Source organism: Cricetulus griseus, chromosome 3 (assembly GCF_003668045.3).
Source record: "Cricetulus griseus strain 17A/GY chromosome 3, alternate assembly CriGri-PICRH-1.0, whole genome shotgun sequence".
Classification (NCBI taxonomy): domain Eukaryota; kingdom Metazoa; phylum Chordata; class Mammalia; order Rodentia; family Cricetidae; genus Cricetulus; species Cricetulus griseus.
In genome coordinates, this window is record NC_048596.1 from 150,377,670 (window position 1) to 150,397,775 (window position 20,106).

The window sequence follows — 20,106 nt, forward strand, 5'->3', positions numbered from 1 at the left end:
TAGCAAATCAATAAGATTGACAGACCTTATCCAAACTAACCAAAAAAACAAACAGAGAACATACAAATTAACCAAATCAGAAGTGAAAAGGGGGACATGACAACACACACTAAGGAAATCTAGAGAATCTTAGGTTCATACTTTGAAAACCTGTACTTCACAAAATTCAAAAATTTAAAGGAAATGGACAATTTTCTGGATAGATATCAGAAAATTACCAAAATTAAATCAAGAACAGATAAGCAATTTAAATACATGTATAAACCCTAATGAAATAGAAGCAGTCATCAAAAGTCTCCCACCAAAAAAAGCCCAGGGCCAGATGGTTTCAGTGCACAATTCTACCAGAAATTCAAAGAACAGCTAATACCAATACTCCTCAAAGTGTTCCACACAATAGAAGCAAAAGGGTCATTGCCAAACTCTTTTTACAAGGCTACAATTATCTTGGTACTGCCACACAAAGGCACAACTAAGAAAGAGAACTACATACCAATATCCCTCAGGAACATAGATGCAAAACTCTCAATAAAATACTAGCAAATTGAATCCAAGAACACATCAGAAAAAAACATACATCATGATCAAGTAGGCTTCATCCCTGGGATGCAGGGATGGTTCAACATACAAAAATTCAACAGTGTAATTCACCATATAAACAAACTGAGAAAGAAAAACCACATGATCATCTCTCTAGATACTGAAAAAGCCTTTCATAAAATCCAACACCCCTTCATGATAAAGGTCCTGGAGAGATCATGGATAAAAGGAACATACCTAAATATAAAAAATGCAATATACAGCAAGCCAACAGCCAACATGAAACTAAATGGAGAAAAACCCAAAGCGATTTCTCTAAAATTAGGAACAAGACAAGGCTGCCCATGCTCTCCATATCTCCTCAATATTGTACTTGAAGTTCTATCTAGAGCAATAAGACAACAAAAGGAGATCAAGGGGATACATTTTGGAAATGAAGAAGTCAAACTTTCACTATTTGCAGATGATATGATAGTTGACATAAGTGATAAATTCTTCCAGGGAACTCCAGCAGTGGATAAACACCTTCAGCAAAGTGGCAAGATACAAGATTAAATCAAAAGTAATCAGTGGCCCAATTATACAGACGATAAATGGGCTGAGAAAGAGAAACATCAACCTTTACAATAGCCACAATCAACATAAATTATCTTGGGGTAACTCTAACCAAACAAGTGAAAGACCTGTATGACAAGAAATTTGAGTCTAAAAAAAGAAATTTAAAAAGATACCAGAAAATAGAAAGATCTCCCATGCTCTTGGATAGATAGGATCAACATAGTAAAAATGGCAATCTTGCCAAAAGCAATCTACAGATTCAATGCAATCCCCATCAAAATCCCAGCACAATTCTTCACAGACATTGAAAAAACAATGCTTAACTTTATATGGGAAAACAAAAGACCCAGGATAGCCAAAACAACCCTGTACAATAAAGGAACTTCCAGAGGCGTCACCATTCGGGACTTCAAGCTCTACTACAGAGCTATAGTAATGAAAACAGCTTGGTATTGGCACAACACACACACACACACACAACACACACACACACACACACACACACACACACACACACACAAGTAGACCAATGGAATTGAATTGAAGACACTGATATTAACCCACACATCTATGTACACCTGGTTTTTGACAAAGAAGCTAAAACTATACAATGGAAGAAAGAAAGCAACTTCAACTAATGGTGCTGGCATAACTGCATGTGGACATGTAGAAGATTGCAGATAGATCCATATCTATCACCATGTACAAAACTTAAGTCCAAATGGATCAAAGACCTCAACATAAATCCAGCCACACTGAACCTCTTAGAAGAGAAAGTGGGAGGTATCCTTGAACAAAATGGTACAGGATATCACTTCATGAACATAACTTCACTAAGCACAGACATTGAGATCTACAATTAATAAATGGGACCTCCTGAAACTGAGTAGCTTCTCTAAGTCAACAAGACAAAATGGCAGCCCACAAAATAGGATAAGATATCATCAACACCACTTCTGATAGAGGGCTGATCTCCAAAATTTACAAAGAACTCAAGAAGCTAGTTTCCAAAACACCAAATGATGGGATACAGAACTTGTGTGTGTGGGGGGGGGTTCAGGAAATATCATTAAGAAATATCTCAAGGTACAAACCTCTGGTTCAGCTCCGGCCTACAATTGTATTGAAGATTCAAGCTAATCGGCTATTGAATGACATGGCCTCAGTGGAGAATGTCCCCTAGTTTGCATCTCTACATCACTAGCTTTGAACAGGCCTGCACCTGAGTGGAGGGGTAGGTTTGTGAGTAACAAGTGAGGACAGAGAGTTAGAAGCTATCAAGCAGAGAGGAGTCAGCTGAAGAACTTGGAAGCATGGTTAGGAGACAGCCAGGAAAATGCTGAATAAACAGGAGACTCAAGTTTTGCAACATGGAACTGAGAGCTCTCTAAAGATGACAAGATGCCTGTGCTTCGTCTTTATCGCCATTGGGTTGCTAGGAGTTTCCAAGTCCATGCTCACCCACTCAGGCCAAACCTCATGGCTACCATGGCTTGGAGCTGAGATCTGCCGGGCCACAACACGAACTAAATAGAGAATTCTCAATAGAGGAATCTAAAATGGCTGAAAGACATAAGAAAGTGCTCAGCATCCTTAGCCATCAGGGAAATGCAAATCAAAACAACTCTGAGAATCCATCTTACAATGACCAGGATGTCTAAAATCAAAAACACCAATGACAGTCTGTGCTGGAGAGGATGTGGAGAAAAAGGAACACTCCTCCATTGCTAGTGAGAGTGCAAACTTGTGCAGCCACTTTGGAAATCAGTATGGCAGTTTCTCAGGAAAATGGGAATCAGTCTACCTCATGATCTAGCAATTCTACTCTTTCGTATATACCCAAAGGATACACATTCATACAACAAGGACATATGTTCAACTATGTTCATAGCAGCATTGTTTGTAATAGCCAGAACCTGGAAGCAACCTAGATGCCCCTTAACTGAAGAGTGGATAGAGAAAATGCAGTACATTTACACAATGGTGTACTACTCAGCGGAAAAACAACAATGAAATTTTGAAACTCTTAGGCAAATGGGTGGAACTAGAAGGAACTATCCTGAGTGATGTAACCTAGTCACAAAAAGACAAACATGGTATGTACTCACTCAAATATGGATATTAGGCATAGAGCAAAGGACAATCCACACCATCAGAGAAACTAGGAAACAAAGAGGACCCTAAGAGAAAAATACATGGTCCCCAGAAGAAAGGGAAAGGGACAAGATCTCCTGAGCAAATTGGGAGCATGTGGTGGGGGGAGGGAAGGGAAGGAGGAAAAATAGAAGGAGAGAAGACAGGGAAGGAGGAAAACAATAGGAATCAGGAAGACTGAGACAGGGAAGAAATAGAGGAGAGTAAGAAAAGAGATACCTTTATAGAGGGAGCCAGTATAGGTTTAGAGAGAAATATGGCACTAGGGAAATGTTCAGAGATACACAAAGATAACCCCAACTGAGAATCTAAACAATATTGGAGAGGCTGCCTTTGATGTCCTTCCCTTATAATGAGATTGATGACTACCTTAATTGCCATCCTAGCTCCTTCATCCAGTAGCTTATGGAAGTAGAAGCAGGCACCCACAGGTAAGCCCTGAGCCATACTCCTAGAATCCAGTTGTAGAGAGGGAGGAGGAATGAGCAAAGGAGTCAATACAGAGCTGGAGAAACCTACAGAACCAGCTGATCTGACCTAGTGAGAGCACAAGGACCCCAGTCGCAAAGCTGGGGAACCAGCAGTGGACTGAACCATACCTTCTGAATGTGGGTGCCAGTAGGAGACTTGGGAAGTCTGTGAGACCTCTAACAGTCAAACCAGTATTTATCCCTAGTGCACAAGTGGACTTAGGGAGCCCATTTCCTATTAGGAATACTGTTTCAGCCCATATACACAGAGGAGGGCCGAGGCCCTTCCCCAAATGATGTGACAGAATTTGATAATCCCCCATGGAAGGCCTCACCACTCTTGGGGCACAGTTGAGAGTGGGTTGGAGGTGTTGGTAAGGGGCATGGGAGGATGGAAGAGAAAGGGAATGAGGGATCGATATGTAAAATGATTGTTTCTAAATAAAAAAGGAAAATATATGAAATAAACTAAGATAGACATGTCACCAAAAATATTCAGTTTTTCAACCAAGAAGGAAATTCAAAACCACAGATACAAATACATATCTTTTGGGGGGTTTTGGGGGTGGTACGTGAGCTCGATGTGTTTATGCAAGTGCAAGCATAGGCACACACACACACACACACACTCGAGAGCGCATGTGCACACTCTGGTGATGATTTCAAGAAAGAAGACATCTTAACATTTCTAATGAAAATGCAGAACTGGCAGTTTCCTATACACTTCTCTTCCTATTATATTGCCAATATAATATTGCTTAGCATAGTTTTTGTTAAATCTTCATACTCAATATTTATCATAGTTTTCAAAATTGAGCTGTGTCTTTCACAAATTGAGGTAAAGCCCCAATTATGAACTCGTTGAATATTGCTCCCGATTTTGGCTCTGTTCTTTCCTATTGGTTATATATAACCAATAGGAACCTTTTCATTCTTCTGTGGTTTATTGTAGTCTATGTAACATCTTCTATTTCTCTTGAACAATAAAGGAGCTAATGAGATGGCTCAGTGGTTAAGAGCACTTGCTGCTCTTGCAGAGGACCCAGGTTTGGTTCCCACTACACACAAGGTGACTCACGACCATCCCCTAGTTTTTGGAGAATCAGCACCCTCTCCTGGCTTTAACGGACCCAGGCATACACACAGTACACTAAATACAAATTCTTTTCCATGGATGTCAAGCACCTGCCTTGAGTTTCTCACAATGATGGTCTGTAACCTGGAATTATAGCTTAATAAATCTCTTTGTTAAATTTATTTTGTCAATGTATTTTATCTGAGTAACAGAACCTAAAATTAAGACACCACACTACACAGTTAAGTTCAGTTTTCTCACACATATTTGGACTGAGGACATAGACCTTTGAAGGTGATAGAATTAACAAGGATCTCATTTCCAGTTAACTTTTTCAACAAGAAAAAAGTACATATTTTATCTTCATGCAGTTATTAAAATCCAATCTCCTTAATTTTGAAAAAGGACTGTGTCTCTCCATAGTTTCTTGTTTCCTTGTCTTTCTGACCCCAGAGATAGCCCTATAGCCTCCTAAACTTAACAATGACCTTCAAAGGGATATCTGATATATTTAACCCAACAAATTAAACGAGCAATAGTCCAGGTCTTCAGATTAATTTTTTTAACTTGCTACAAATGTCAAGGGCAAAATTCTAAAATGTGAAATCATTTAGCAAATTCACTGACCACTTGTTAGCTTTTCTTAAAAAAAAGAAAAGGACACACAAAACAAATCTATATTGTCTTGTCACTTTGTATATTAATCTATAAATGCTTACAATGGGAGCTCAAGAAGCGATGGACTCAGATATTTTTTAAACCTTTGCATGTTCAGAAATTTTATTATCACATCTGACTTAACATAGTGATAGGTTTCATTAAGATATTTCCAATTACCTATACCATATGCTTTCACTATATTCACCCTGCTAAATCCTCTCCTTTCTCTCCTCTCTCGTTTCCTCCCCTTTCCCAAACCATCCCCTTTCCTTTCATTTCCTATACACACACACACACACACACACACACACACACACACACACACTTTAGTTCCACTGTGACATTTGTCATCTTTATTCTGGCTTGTTTCACTTAACATGATTATCTCCAGTTCCATCTGTTTTCCAGAAAATGACACCATTTCATTCTCCTTTATGTATGATAAAACTCTATCATGATGTGCTGGTTTGGATTAGATTAGACTAGTTCCCATGGGCTCAGGGAGTGGCAATATTTGAAAGGATTCAGAGATGTAGCCTTGTTGGAGGGAATGTGTCACTAGGAGTTGGCTTTGAGGTTTCAAAAAGCCCATTCCAAGCCCAGAGTCTCTCTCTTCCTGCTGCCTGCAGATTCAGATGTAGAACTTCAGCCACTTCTCCAGTACCTATGTCTGTCTGACTGCTGCCATGATTCCCATCATGGTGATAATGAACTTAACCTCTCAAACTCTAAGCAAGCCCCATTAAAAGCTTTCTTCTAAAACAGTTGTCATTATCATGGTGTCCCTTCACAGAAATTGTGGAACACTGATTAAGACAATGTATATGCACTATATTTTCTTTATCTAGTCATCTGTTGGTGAATATCTTTACTGATTCTATAGCTTAACTGTTAGGGATATTGAATGGTTTGGTATAATATAGATACATTGAAATGTTTTAACATAAATTTAGCCTCAAAAAAAGGTCATCTGTATACAACCTGAGGCATGTGTGGAATGAGAAATGGAGAACTCCCATGACCTTTTATATGATTGACAATGTAGGCCACAGCTCATGTTTTAGCCAGAATGAAAAGAAAGCATTTATTTGCCAGTGTTCTTCTCAGAGCACACACTATTTATGAAAATGCCTTACTATGTATTTGGCATACCTGCATTTCAGAACCCTCCCCACAAATCTTAATATAGGAAATTATGTATTTTGTTCAGTAAGGAATAGCAATTTGGAACTGAGAGGCTCTGGAGTGAATGTTCTTGCAGGTTAAATAGCTCTCAGACTTGCTTATTGAGTTGAAAGTTTATAATAATTCAACAGTTCTCAAACTTTACTGTGAATCGTAATCAACCAGAGTGCTGTTGGAACTTCTAACACAGGGTCAGAAAGCAGCCCTGGGCAGCCCTGAGGCACACAAGCTCACTAGGAGAGGGAGCTGGGGTCTCACAATGTCATACAGGCTGGTCTCAATCTCATGATGATTCTCCCATCTCAGCATCCTGATTAAGGTATAGGCTCCTTCATGAGGCTTGCTTTCCAATATCTGCACCATGGTGGACAAAGTAAGCCCTGCACAACTAAATGGGTTGATTCTTTTCAGTATATGAACTACAGTGCAATAAAACTTTAAGTAATGAGCCAGACATGATGACACATGCCTATAATCCTAGCATTTGGGAGGTACAGGCAGGAAGATCAGAAGTTCAAGGTCAGTTTTGGCTCCATTGCAAATTTGAAGCTAGCTTGAGCTTTATGTGATCCTGTTTCAGATACAGAGAGAGAGAGAGAGAGAGAGAGAGAGAGAGAGAGAGAGAGAGAGAAAGAGAGACAGAGACAGAGACAGAGACAGAGACAGAGACAGAGAGGGGGAGCTTCAACTCCTGGAAATTCTGGGTAAGGTTTGAGAATCTCTAGTATGAATTGTGGCTAACACAGATGCTGCTGGCCTGGACTCACTTTGAGGAGCACTAGGCTGGCCCAGGGTGGCCACATGCACTATTCCTTGCCAGATACCAATAGGTCCTTCTCTCTGACATACTTCAGAATCCTCCTCAAAATCCATCTTATTGAGTGTTTTCATGTGGGACCTGACTTTCCTAAACACAGTCACATCCATATCCATAGCACAGAATGTGTTGCTGCTGGACATCCTTTCTATGAAAGGCAAGCTGGGGCTAGAAAGACAACCCAATAGATAAAGTACTTGTCTTACAAGCATGATGGTCTGAGTTCAATCCCCAAAGCCCACAGTGGAAGGAAGAACAAACTCCCAATAGTTGTCCTCTGAAGTCAATACACACATGGCATGTGTGAGCATCTACAATCTCTCTCTCTCTCTCTCTCTCTCTCTCTCTCTCTCTCTCTCTCTCTCTCTCTCTCTCTCTCTCTCACACACACACACACACACACACACACACACACACACACACACACACACACACAGAGAGAGAGAGAGAGAGAGAGAGAGATAATGACATATTATAATAAATAAATGCTTTCCCTACCTTTCAGTTCTTGTGTATCAACTGAGTTCATTCCGCAAGGTGAATACCTTCAAAATCACCCCACAGAGCAAGGTCCTTCCCCATGCCTCATGGCATTACCAATTAGTTGCATCCCTTCCTAACAGCTCTAAGCTCCCCCAGAAAAATGGTTAGAAACACCTTTCAAAAGATACAGCGTTATCTTTTCCCTCCACCAAACACACCTACACTCCCATCTTCCCCTCCTCACCTTCCTACCCCATTGTACCTCAACATCATCCATGCTTTTCCTCTGTGAACTTCAGGGTCCCACAGCAAGGTGGGATCCTGCACAGACGACCTTCAATGGGTGACTTTTCCTTTCTAGACACCAAGTGTCTCATCTTCAATAAAGACTGACAGAAAAAAAGAAGCTGGTGTTCCAATAGTATAAAGGAGAAAGAGATTTGATATGGTTAGGTCTCTATTAGATGCTCAAAAACTATTGACTTCTGTTCCTCTTATTTGTGGGTATTGTTAAAAGCACAAGTCACTAATTACACACAGGGGAGAAGAATATCTGAATCACCGGCTCTTCTTCAGAGCCTGTGCATGTGTCAACCACCAACAGTCCTTGTGCAGGTGTCAACTGTCAACAGTCCTGGCCTTCCTTCTGGAAGGCAGCCAGGTAATAGCCATCCTGTGTACATGGTGAGCCTCCATCCCTATCTCCTCTCCTGCCCCAGTTCCGAAAGCTCCTTTGATAAGACTGTAATCTTTCCAAGGACAAAACCTTTGCATGCCCAATTTTATGCTGACAGGTAGCCAACCCTCAATAGATTGATTGTGAGCCAGCTCAAGGCTGATTGTTTACTCCACACAGTTATCTAGAATGGATCATGACTCTCACTCCAGCCTTGGCAACCGTGCTGTGTGATTTCCTTCTAGGACAGAGATAGATCCCCTAGGAAAGAGCTTTTGCTTTTTCATTAGTGAAAAATACAAGGTTATGCTGATAAAGTAGTACTTGAGGTCTGTGTACAGAAATCTAATGCTGTCTTCAATATCCAGCCCATAGCATCCTCATTACAAAGTGTGCATTCAGCCATTCTTACTATAACCCTTTTACTTCAGTTTCATTAATATCTCACTTTGGGGCTGAGGAGATAGCTCAGAAAGGAAAGTGCTTTTGATGTAAGCCTGGGACCCAGAGCTCAGATCCCCAATACCCATGTAAAAAGCTGGGTGTGACAGCATGTACCCGTAGTTCTAGCACTAAGGGAATGAAACATATCTCCAGGCTCACTGTCAGTAAGGCTAATTGGCACATTAAGCCTCAGACTTAGTGAGAGGGTTGTTCTCAAAGATAAAATGTAGAAAAGCAATTGAGAAAAACAACAGATGTCAACCTCTGGCCTGCACACATGCACACACACACACACACACACACACACACACACACATGCATGCATGCACCCACAAAATCAGACTTCATATTTTGTGCAAATTTCTTAAATAGGTATTTCAATGGGGTAGAATGTCAGTCCTTAGCAACCAGATTCCAGCAGCCAGGATAAGCCACAGTTCTCATTAGAATGCAGCTGTCCATACCTGTAAGCACTTACTGCATGCTACACAGAGTCAAGAACCATGCTTGAGAAAAATAACATTAAGATGGTGAATTGTTATCAAACCTTCTTCTTAAGAACACTGAACACTCCTTGCCTTCACTCACCACTATCTTGCCAGTTTCTACAAGCTGTTCACTAATTTGTCTTTGGCATATACGCACAATGAAATTTTTTCAACCATAAAAAACAAAGTAACCATTTGCAAAACAATAAAAATTTTAAAAGGCATGTTGCTTGAGCTAATAATATTAAGTGAATTAATCCAGTCCCCCAAAACAAATGTTATATGCCTTCTCTCATTTGCAGTTCTCAGATTTGACATACATGCATACATAAGATCATGTATGTCTATATGACATAAAAATACTACTAAATCTGCTTAAGGGAAAAGGAGACTAATGTGAGGGGAAAGAGTTGAGGAAAAAAGTAGGGAGTGCAGGAGAGAATGCATTCAACACATAAAATACACATGTACAGAAATTATTTTTTACATTTGTTATAAATACTGTCTTAATTAGCCAGTTACTTTATATTTAATATTTAAATTGCTGTGAAGAGACACCATGACTACAGCCACTCTTATAAAGGAAAACTTTTAACTGGGGCTGGTTTATAGTTTCAGAAGTTTGGACCATTATCATCATGACGGGAAGCATGGCATCTCAGGCAGTCATGGTGCTGGAGAAGGAACTGAGAGTTCTGCATCTTGATCTGCAGGCAGCAGGAGACTGAGTCTCACAATGGGCATGGCTTGAGCATATAAAACCTCAAAGCTTGCCTCTACAGTACATACTTCCTCTGACAACAAGGCCACACCTCCTAATATTGCCACTCCCTATGGGCTAAACATTCAAACACTTGAGTCTATGGGAGCCATTCCTATTCAAACCACCACAAATACATAAACAATTTAAATATTAAATATAAAGTAACTGGCTAAATAGCAGAGACATCCTCTTGTATGTGTAACCCTGTGCCTGCTCTCCAACCCAACCACATACCAACCTCCAACCTTCTGAAATCTGACATATTTAAAGCAGCCATTTATATATGGATGGATGGATGGGTGGGTGGGTGGGTGGATGGATGGGAAGGCAGGTAGACAGGCAGACTGACAAGTATTTCCAAAACAAACCTCTAAAAATCTTAACACCATAAATTGGAGAAATCATGTTGGGCTCCTCAAAAGTCCTATTAACAGACACCTAAAAGAACCTAATTAAAACAATGTGGTATCTTCAATACAACTAATGTGTTCCCTTCTGTTCTAACAAGCTCATGAATAATAGATGAAGGGAGCTTTGTCTGTTTTAATTAATTTGGTCTTGAAATGAATTCAATCCAATACAAAATTAGCATGCAATTAAGTTTCATTGGCCCAACCATACAAAAACATGCCAACATAATTGGCTAGAGAAGCAAACTGGAAATGGACTGGGGCCATGGTACATTCTCCCAAAGTAGATCCAGGAAAAGAAAGGGGCATCTGCCAGTTCCCACAGGGACAAACTCACTTCCCTTCCTGATTCCAGAACTGATTTCTTGTCTCATCACTAGGAGTCTCAACATTTACATGTTAGTAAATCTTCAGAGAGATGCCCAGGGCATGTCAGTATTATAGGCTGGAGAGATGATTCAGTAGATAAAGTGCTTGATAGACAAGCATGAGGACCTCTTTCAGATCTCTGGGACCCACATTATAAGCCAGGCATGATGGTGGATATCTGTGATGCCAGTACTGGCAGGACAGAGACTGACAGAACCCCAAAGCTTATTCCAGCCATTCTAGCCAATCACTGAGCTCCAGATTCAATGAAGAGATCCTGTCTCAATAAAATAGGGTGGATAGTGATAGAGGAAGATAAATGGCACCAACCTTTGACCTCTACATAGGCATTCATAGACCCTACATGCATGTGTACACACAGAGACTGGTTTTATTTTTGTTGTATTTGTTTTAAACCTTCAAATAATTCATGAGAACTATCCCTTTACCTAAGTAATGATATAATTATCAACCAGTCTTAGGTATAAGTAATAAATGCATTTAGCTCTAAGAAATTACCACAGTTCATTAAATACATGAGTTTTGCAGATTCTTGGATCCATTATCCACTTGGCAATTACATATAGTGTTATAATAATAATTTTTCTTAAAATAGTGTTTTTCTTCTTTGCAAAATATTAAAAATATAATATTATTGCCTTTCTCCTCCAGGCTGTGTGTTTAATGAGCACATTCTACTTAACCTTTTAGAACTGGGAAGTCATAAACACTGTTAAAATTACTTTAAAAGGCAAGGCCCAAGGGTTCAAAACTGATCTACACAGGGGTATACAATCACAGCAATTCACATGACTTCTGAGTGTATGTATGTATATGTGTTCACAACTGTGCATATGTGCATGGACATGTGTGCAAATGGAGGTCAACAGTTGGCATTTGATATTGGATGTCTTCTTCAAATGGAAATTATTTAATACTTATTTATTTATTATTCTCTCCTCCTCTCTCTCCTCCTCTCTCTCCTTCTCCCTCCCCCTCTCCTTCCCCCCTCTCTGTCTCACTCTGTGTGTGTGTGTGTGTGTGTGTGTGTGTGTGTGTGTAGAGGAAGGGGATGATATTGGACATCTTCTGCAATAGTTCTCCATTTGTTTTTAAGGCAGGGTCTCTCACTGAACCTTGAACTCACTAATTTGGGTGAACTGGTTGGACAATGAATTCCAAGGATCCTCCTGTAGTTCTAATCTAATCTCCACTGTAGATCTAAACTCTTGTCCCAGTTCTTGTGTGGCAAGAATGTTACTAATTGAGCCATCTTCCCAGTCTCCCAAACAACTTTAAAGACTCTAAAGACATTTACTTGGATTCCATCTGCCTTTTCTTAAATGACTGTAGCAATTGGAACTCGGGACATGGAACTGTCCATTCCATGTGTAAAGAAAATGACTGTTGGATTGAGATTAAATTCATCTTCAAGTAAACAAACCTCAGACCAGCCTGGTTGCTCTTCCATGTGTATCTCTATACTTCAGTTTTAACCACCACTTCCCACCAACTCTTCCAGCCAATTTCATGGCACAGCTGAGCACATCATGGCTCTGGTCATACCCTTTGGCATTAACTTCAATAGCCATGGCCATGTAGTAAGGAAAGATAGTTAGTTATGTGCCAGGAATATCTGAAGTTCAGTCTTGAGAATATCATTCTAAAGCATCTGTGAAGAGGTTCCATGCTTAGTCCTTCCAGCCTCAACATCCTCATCTACATAACATGAATAAGAGGTCTACCTTGTATGATTGTTGTGAGGCAATATGCAAAGTAGGCATCAAAGGGTCCCACACAATTCAGTGTCCAGCCAATGGTAACCAAATTACTATAGCTAATCCCCATAACCATTTTTATATTAACTCATATACACTTCACAACTAGCCATAATATTATTGTGCTTCCTATTGAATGTATAAAGCAATTTATATGCTAAATTATTTTCCCAAAATCACACAGCCACTCTCAAGCTAAGACTTGAGCCTATGAGGCATGTCCAACTAGTAATGACATGCATACATCTGAGGACAGATTTGAATAGGCCCAACACAAATCACAAACTTGGTTGAAATATTGTATGTTTTTCTGACCTTTAGTAAGTTGATTTTATAATTCTAAAGTGTGAACTTCATGGACTCTGGGTTGCAAGGTTGGACATGCTTGGCAGGCAACCCAGCTTCAAAGTTGCTGTGTAACAGCCTAGTCCCCAGAATGGAATGCTTGGCTGATCTAAGCCAAATGCTAGACAAAGACCTTGGCTTCCTCATCAAAATGCAGCTACATTATTTTTCTCATATGGGCTTCTTCTAAGCACATTTCCTCTCCATGATGTGTTCAATATGATGAATGGAAAACAGCAATAAGTCCTTTTCAGTGGCTTCTCTCTGGTGTCTTCTCCAAGATTGACTCTCATTCAACACATATTTGGGGTTTTCACATTTGAGGAAAGCATATTCTCCAACTTTGTCACAGACAATGATCAGAAATGTCAGCTCCAAGAGGACATCAGCCACCAGAGTTCTCTCTCCAAGATGATGTGTATATATTGCAAATCAGTGAGTTAGGGATCACTTCTATACAAGATAGATTCTGGGTCACCTTCTATGTAAGAGACAACTTCTTTTGTCACTGTTGTTATTTAATCTTTCCCTTGGCACTCAAGCAATTCTGGTGAGCAACACAAGAAGCCATGGAAGTAACTGAAGACTTTGAAACTTTGAAATGTTGAAACTTTCTAGACATCTGTAAAATGGGGAGTAACTTGGTAATCCCCAAGAGGATGTCTAGCTCTTACACTCTGGAGAAATGGCAGACTATGCCAGCCACTCTGTAGTCTAGACTTTGCCTCCCCTGAAGTCTTAAATCCCATCACTAGCTTCTAGAGTGTTACACTTTAGACAACTGCAAAACTCATCCAGCCTCATGGTAACATTCTCTGTTGAGTCTCCCCACAGTGATTTTACAACTACTATATCCTCTGCCTTCAGTTGTCCAGATGACATACCAGTTACTCCACAGAGCCAGCTGAAATCAAGAAGCAGTTCTAAAAAAACTCTCCAGGTGCAAAAGGAACACATTGATTTATATTTCAAGGGCCTGGAAATTGTCTCAATCAATAAAGAACCTACTTCACAAACATGAGGACCTGAGTTCAATCCTCAGAACCTAATACATAGGCTGGATATGGTAGTATATGTTTGTAATCCAGTGCTGGGTATGGGGAAACAGGAAGATCCCCAAGATTCACTGGCCATTCAGTCCTAGCCTATTTAGTGAGCTCCAGGCCAATGAGAGAGACTCTGTCTCAGAGGTGGGCAGCAGTCCTGAGGATGACACCCAAGGCAGGTACTCTGTCTCAACATTTGCATACATATATGAACACAAACCCCCAGATGCATGAACATGCAACATACATATGCACACATAGAGAGAAATGTATCATAAACCTACCAAGAAAATATAAATTTCTAGGCACAAACGCAGGTAGAAAAGTCTTTGTGATCTTGGGTTAGGCAAAGATTCCTTAGATATTACACTATAAACATGATCCACTTTTATACCTGATTCGTTGCATTTCATCAAAATGAAGGACACTGCTTTTAAAACAAAGTTCGTAAGAAAAGAAAAGACAAGCCACAGACTAGCAGAATGAATTACAAATGAGATGTCAGGTAAATGTCTGAGTCCCACCCCTAACACTTTCCTTTCATTCACATTACATACACATATATGCATATATGATGCAGCATGCCAGGCACATTCTCAACATAGGCTTAAAGCATAGATCTTAGCCTGTGACATTCACATTCTAACAGGGGGAAATGTACACTTTCAGGATAAGGGCAAGCAGAAATTCATGTTTGACTAACCTTTTTCTCTCAGACCCATCAGTGTGCATTGTCAATTCAGTCCTCCCAGTACCTGCAGATCCTAGCACTACTTGCATGAGCCACTGCAATACCTCTGGTCCATGCCACCATCTTTGCTTCCTAAATACTCACCCTCCATCTAACCACCTTTGCAACTTCAAAGGTTTCTACAAGCAAAAAGGATCCTACAAGCAGAGGTCTGACCATGCCACACCCCTCAAGACTCCCCAGAAACCCCCTCACTCCATCAAATGAAAGAACCTTCTTAGAAGGCCTCATGAGACCCCATGAGCCATGCCTATCCCCCACCTCCCTCAGGACTCCAGCAAACATTCTTCCCTTTACTTCCTCTGCTGCAACAGTCCAAGTCTTCTTGCTGAGTTACCAATAGGACAGATGAGGGTCTGCCACAGGACATTTGACACTGTAGTGTCTGGAATTACTTTTCTTAAGTGTCTATCCAAATATGACCTTTCCTGACTGTTTTATGTGAACTAGAAATTCATAACTCTGAGGTCCTACCTACTCTCAAGTTGTCTTCATTTTTTCCTACTGTTTTCATCACCACTTGAAAAATATCCATTGATTAATTGATTCTGTCTACCCCAGCAAGCCATTAAAGTCATGGAAAATAAGTGTCAGTTTTCACAGCTCTATTTCAAGTGCCCAAGATAATTCTGGTATATGGAAATACTAGACAGATATTTGTTGAACAGATAAACTAAGTGTAATGCCACTCTCCCTCTGTCTGTTTTGTTTTTATACATGTTTGTATATAGAAGAGTCCATGTGTAGGTGGGCACGTGCAGAGCAATAACCTCATTATGTTCCTCAGAAGCCAACTACTATGACTTTGCTTGATACAGAGCCTTTTGCCAGCATGAAACTCATCAACTGGACTGCATTGTCTAGCCAGTGAGCCCCAGGAATCCACCTGTCTTTGCATCCCCAGCATCTGTCACCACAGTTGTTTTTTTTTTGTTTTTTTTTTTTGTTTTTTTTTTTTGTGTGTGTGTGTGTGTGTGGTTTAGGAGGACCAAACTCAGGTTCTCATGCTTTCACAGCAAGCATTTACTGACTGAAATACCTCCCAGCCAAACTAACTCCTTGTCAGTGGCAGACTATTTCTTTTTGGCCCTAGGAAGTCACACATGGACACCAGAGCATAAAAACCCAGCACACACCACTCACATGATAGTACCTGTCATTCATGGAGGGTTTCCTTCTCCTGATGCTCATTCATTGCTGCTTATTTTAAAACACTGGAGTGTCTCAGAAAACCAAAAGAAAGTTACTAGGGTCTCACAGACTAGAAATGGACATCTCTACTGCGAGGGGGTGTCCCAGAGACAGGAAATAGACATCTCTACTCTCTACTGGGTCTCAGAGACTGGAAATGGACATCTCTTAAATCCTAACCCTGTTGCTGCTTCCAAGCTGTGCTGCCGCAGAAGCATCACTGGATGCTCTAGTCTCCGTCTCTTTAGTTGTGACTACAGGAACATGTGCATGACTTGGGCTTTTATGAAGGCTAAAGTCACTAGTTATGCTGTTTAATATCTTCAAAACCATTGGGAAGGAAAACTCAAACAGGAGTTTAATGGAGGCATCTCAGGTTGATAGAATCAAGATAGAATGACAGAAACCTGGTAGAAGAAAGGAGCTGGAGAGCTAGTAGTGTAGCCCAACAGCTTCAAGGTAGAGAAAAGTGTTTATAGTATGTATCTGAGGAACTTTCTACTGATGAATGTAGAGGTAAGAGGTGCAGAGTGAGGCTTTAGTCAATGCAAGTAAAATTCCAGGACCTAATCCAGCCAGGAAATGCTGGTACTTGGCCGTCATCCAGTCTTGGCATTTGGAAGATTTTAACTCAGACATCAGATTCTTATGTCTCTCTCTATCTTATTCTCTATCCTTCCAAGTACAATACAGTGACCCAAAAAAGGGCCAGCATTTCCCACAATGTCTCCTCAGAATAGAATAATTGAAACTCCAGCCCAGGTTTTCATGAAGCCCTTCAGCCTTAGAAAATAGGACTAGGGACATGGTGTCTTCCAAAGAGAATTGATGTTTTCAATAAAAGGACACTTCTTTTTCTTCGTGGGAAGTTAAAAATGCATTCACTATCAGCTTTTGGATTGAGATGGCATCAGCAAAGATACTATTTATGGGCTTGGCAAGTTGATGAGCATCTAGAGACCCTGCTTCTCCCAATGTGGAGCAGCAAACAGTGGTGTAGCTTGTCTCTGTTTCCCATGTTTAAAGCAGTTAGCCATATTGTCCATGGGAGCAGAGGAATGGCAGAAATTATCCTAATTAAAGTCTTCTTTTTCCCAATGCCTTCCCCCATTCACTGCCAACAACTGGCTGTTATAAAGAGGCATGTACACAATAAAAAAAATGCCTGCCATTCCCCCCATGAATTAGGACTTCATCTTTGTGTGTTGCTTACCTGTCTTATGCTCCAGCCATTAGCATTTCAGATACAGACATTGAAGAATGAGTAATAATAACACATGTTTATTAGTTAGCTGCCTTGAATTTGCAAAGCATTTTCCCTTCCATTACATCCTTGACTGTGAACAGTTTTGAATTCAACATCCCCAGTAGAAGCAAATGACAAAAATTCATGGCTCAGAAAAGTGTCTCTGGAGTATATGAGATGACTAAAGTGAATGAATGAACCCGTACTATGAAATTTGTGAGATAATAATTCTTGTCCCCACTGAAGCCCAAAGTGAAGAATCTGAGTGAATTGCCTACAGTCACAAAGAACAAGTGAACCCATGTCTGACTGCCTGGTGATCAGTCCAAAGAGGCATGACTCTGCTTTGCTTCCTGTTGCTGTGAGAAACACCATGGCCAAAAGCAACTTGGGGAGAAAAGGGATTATTTCAATTTACAAATTATAGTCCATCTTCTAGGGAAGTCGGTGTCAAAACTTGTAACAGGAACTGAAGCAGAGATCATGGAGGAGTGCTATTGACTGGATTGCTTAGTCTGTTTTATTATATACCCCAAGACCACTTTCACAAGGATAGCACTACTCACAGTATCTGATCTCTCCCACATCAATCATTAATCAAGAAGATTCCTCATAGCCATGCCTCTAGGCCAAAATGATGGAGGCACTTCCTCGAGTGGAGGTCCCTCTTCCTAGATAAGTCTAGTCTGTACCAAGATGACAAAACTAATAAGCACAACTATTAAGTCCAAGCCACAAAGCAGCACCAAGTCTGATCAGCCACTGTATTAATTTTCTAATCGTCGTGATAAATACATGACAGAAGCAACTGAAAGGAGGAAGGGTTTTTTTGGGTTCAGGGGTTCCAAAATAATGTCCATCCCAGTGAGGAGGGCATGGAAGAGTGGCTTGGTCCAGGGCAGCAGCATGAATTTGTGGCTTCATCTTCTCATGTCTTTTACACATCAGGAAGCAGACACTGGACAAGAGATATAACAAAGCTATAACTCTCAAAAACTCATGCCCAGTAAGACACTTCTAGATGGTTCTACAAATCATAAAATTGTATCATTTGGGGAACAAGCATTCAAATATTTAAACCTGTGGGAGACATTTTACATCCAATAATAGCTATCATATTTGCTTTGGACAAAAGTATCTGAAGGTAGGTGAGAGTTAGTGAGTATTGGGTTGACATGGCTAAGACATTAAAGGACTGGAGGATGCTGAGCTGACAAGTTAAAGACCCTGACTGATTACACACACTCAAACTGTACATTTAGCTTCATTTCCTGAATTTTCCCAATGGAGATAATAACATCTTAATGGACAAGGTTGTTGTAAGTATATACAATAGCATTTTGAAAGTGTAGAGAAGCACATAGATCTACATGAGGAAGTGATCAGAACCTGGGAAGCCTATAGTTTTGTTACTTACATACAAATAAAAAAAACATTCTTAATAAATTTCTATAGAAGATGGAATCCCTCTTTCTCTTATCATATTGTATGTCCCTCCTCACTTCCTCCCATTTGGGTCTCCTTGGACATATTTATATATTTTGGGGGGGATGACTCTCTCTTATTATTCTCTTACCCACAATTTTGCTCTCCAGGCAAACTTGCTGATTTAGTGTTGCAAGTTTAACTTTTTTTGAAAATTAATTAGAAAGGCAAATTTTACAAACAAGGCTATACATACAAGAAAGTAACATGTTTGACTCCCATATTGACTTCGAGCAAATAATTACATTAAATCTTGTACATGTCCCCAAGCCCTCTTGCCTCCCAAAAACATTTACTTCAAAAACCTGATATCCTAGCCAAAACAACCCTGTACAATAAAGGAACTTATGGAGGCATCGCCATCCCTAACTTCAAGCTCTATTATAGAGCTATAGTCCTGAAAACAGCTTGGCACAAAAATAGACAGGTAGACCAATGGAATAGAGTTGAAAACCCTGATATTAACCCACACACCTACTAACACCTGATTTTTGATAAACAATCCAAATTTATACCATGGAACAAAGAGAACGTCTTCAACGAATGGTGCTGGCATAACTGGTTGCAGCCATGTAGAAGACTGCAGTTAGACCCAAGCCTATTTCCTTGCACAAAACTTAAGCCAAAATGGATCAAAGACCTCAACATAAATCCAGCTACACTGAACCTTTTAGAAGACAAAGTGGGAAATACCCTTGAATTAATTGGTTTAGGAGACTACTTCCTGAACATTACACCAGTAGCACAGACACTGAGGTCAACAATTGATAAATGGGACTTCCTGAAACTGAGAAGCTTCTGTAAGGCAAAGGACACAGTGAGCAAGACAAAACAGAAGCCCACAGACTAGGAAAAGATATTCACCAACCCCACATCTGACAGAGGGCTGATCTCCAAAATATACAAAGAACTCAAGAACCTAGTCTCCAAAACACCAAACAATCCAATTAAAAAGTGAGGTACAGAACTAAATAGACAATTCTCAATAGAGGAATCTAAAATGACTGGAACACACATAAGAAAGTGTTCAACATTCTTAGCCATCAGGGAAATGCAAATCAAAACAACTCTGAGATACCATCTTACTCCTGTCAGAATAGCCAAAATCAAAAACAGCAATGACAGTTCATGCTGGAGAGGATGTGGAGAAAGGGGAACACTTCTACACTTCT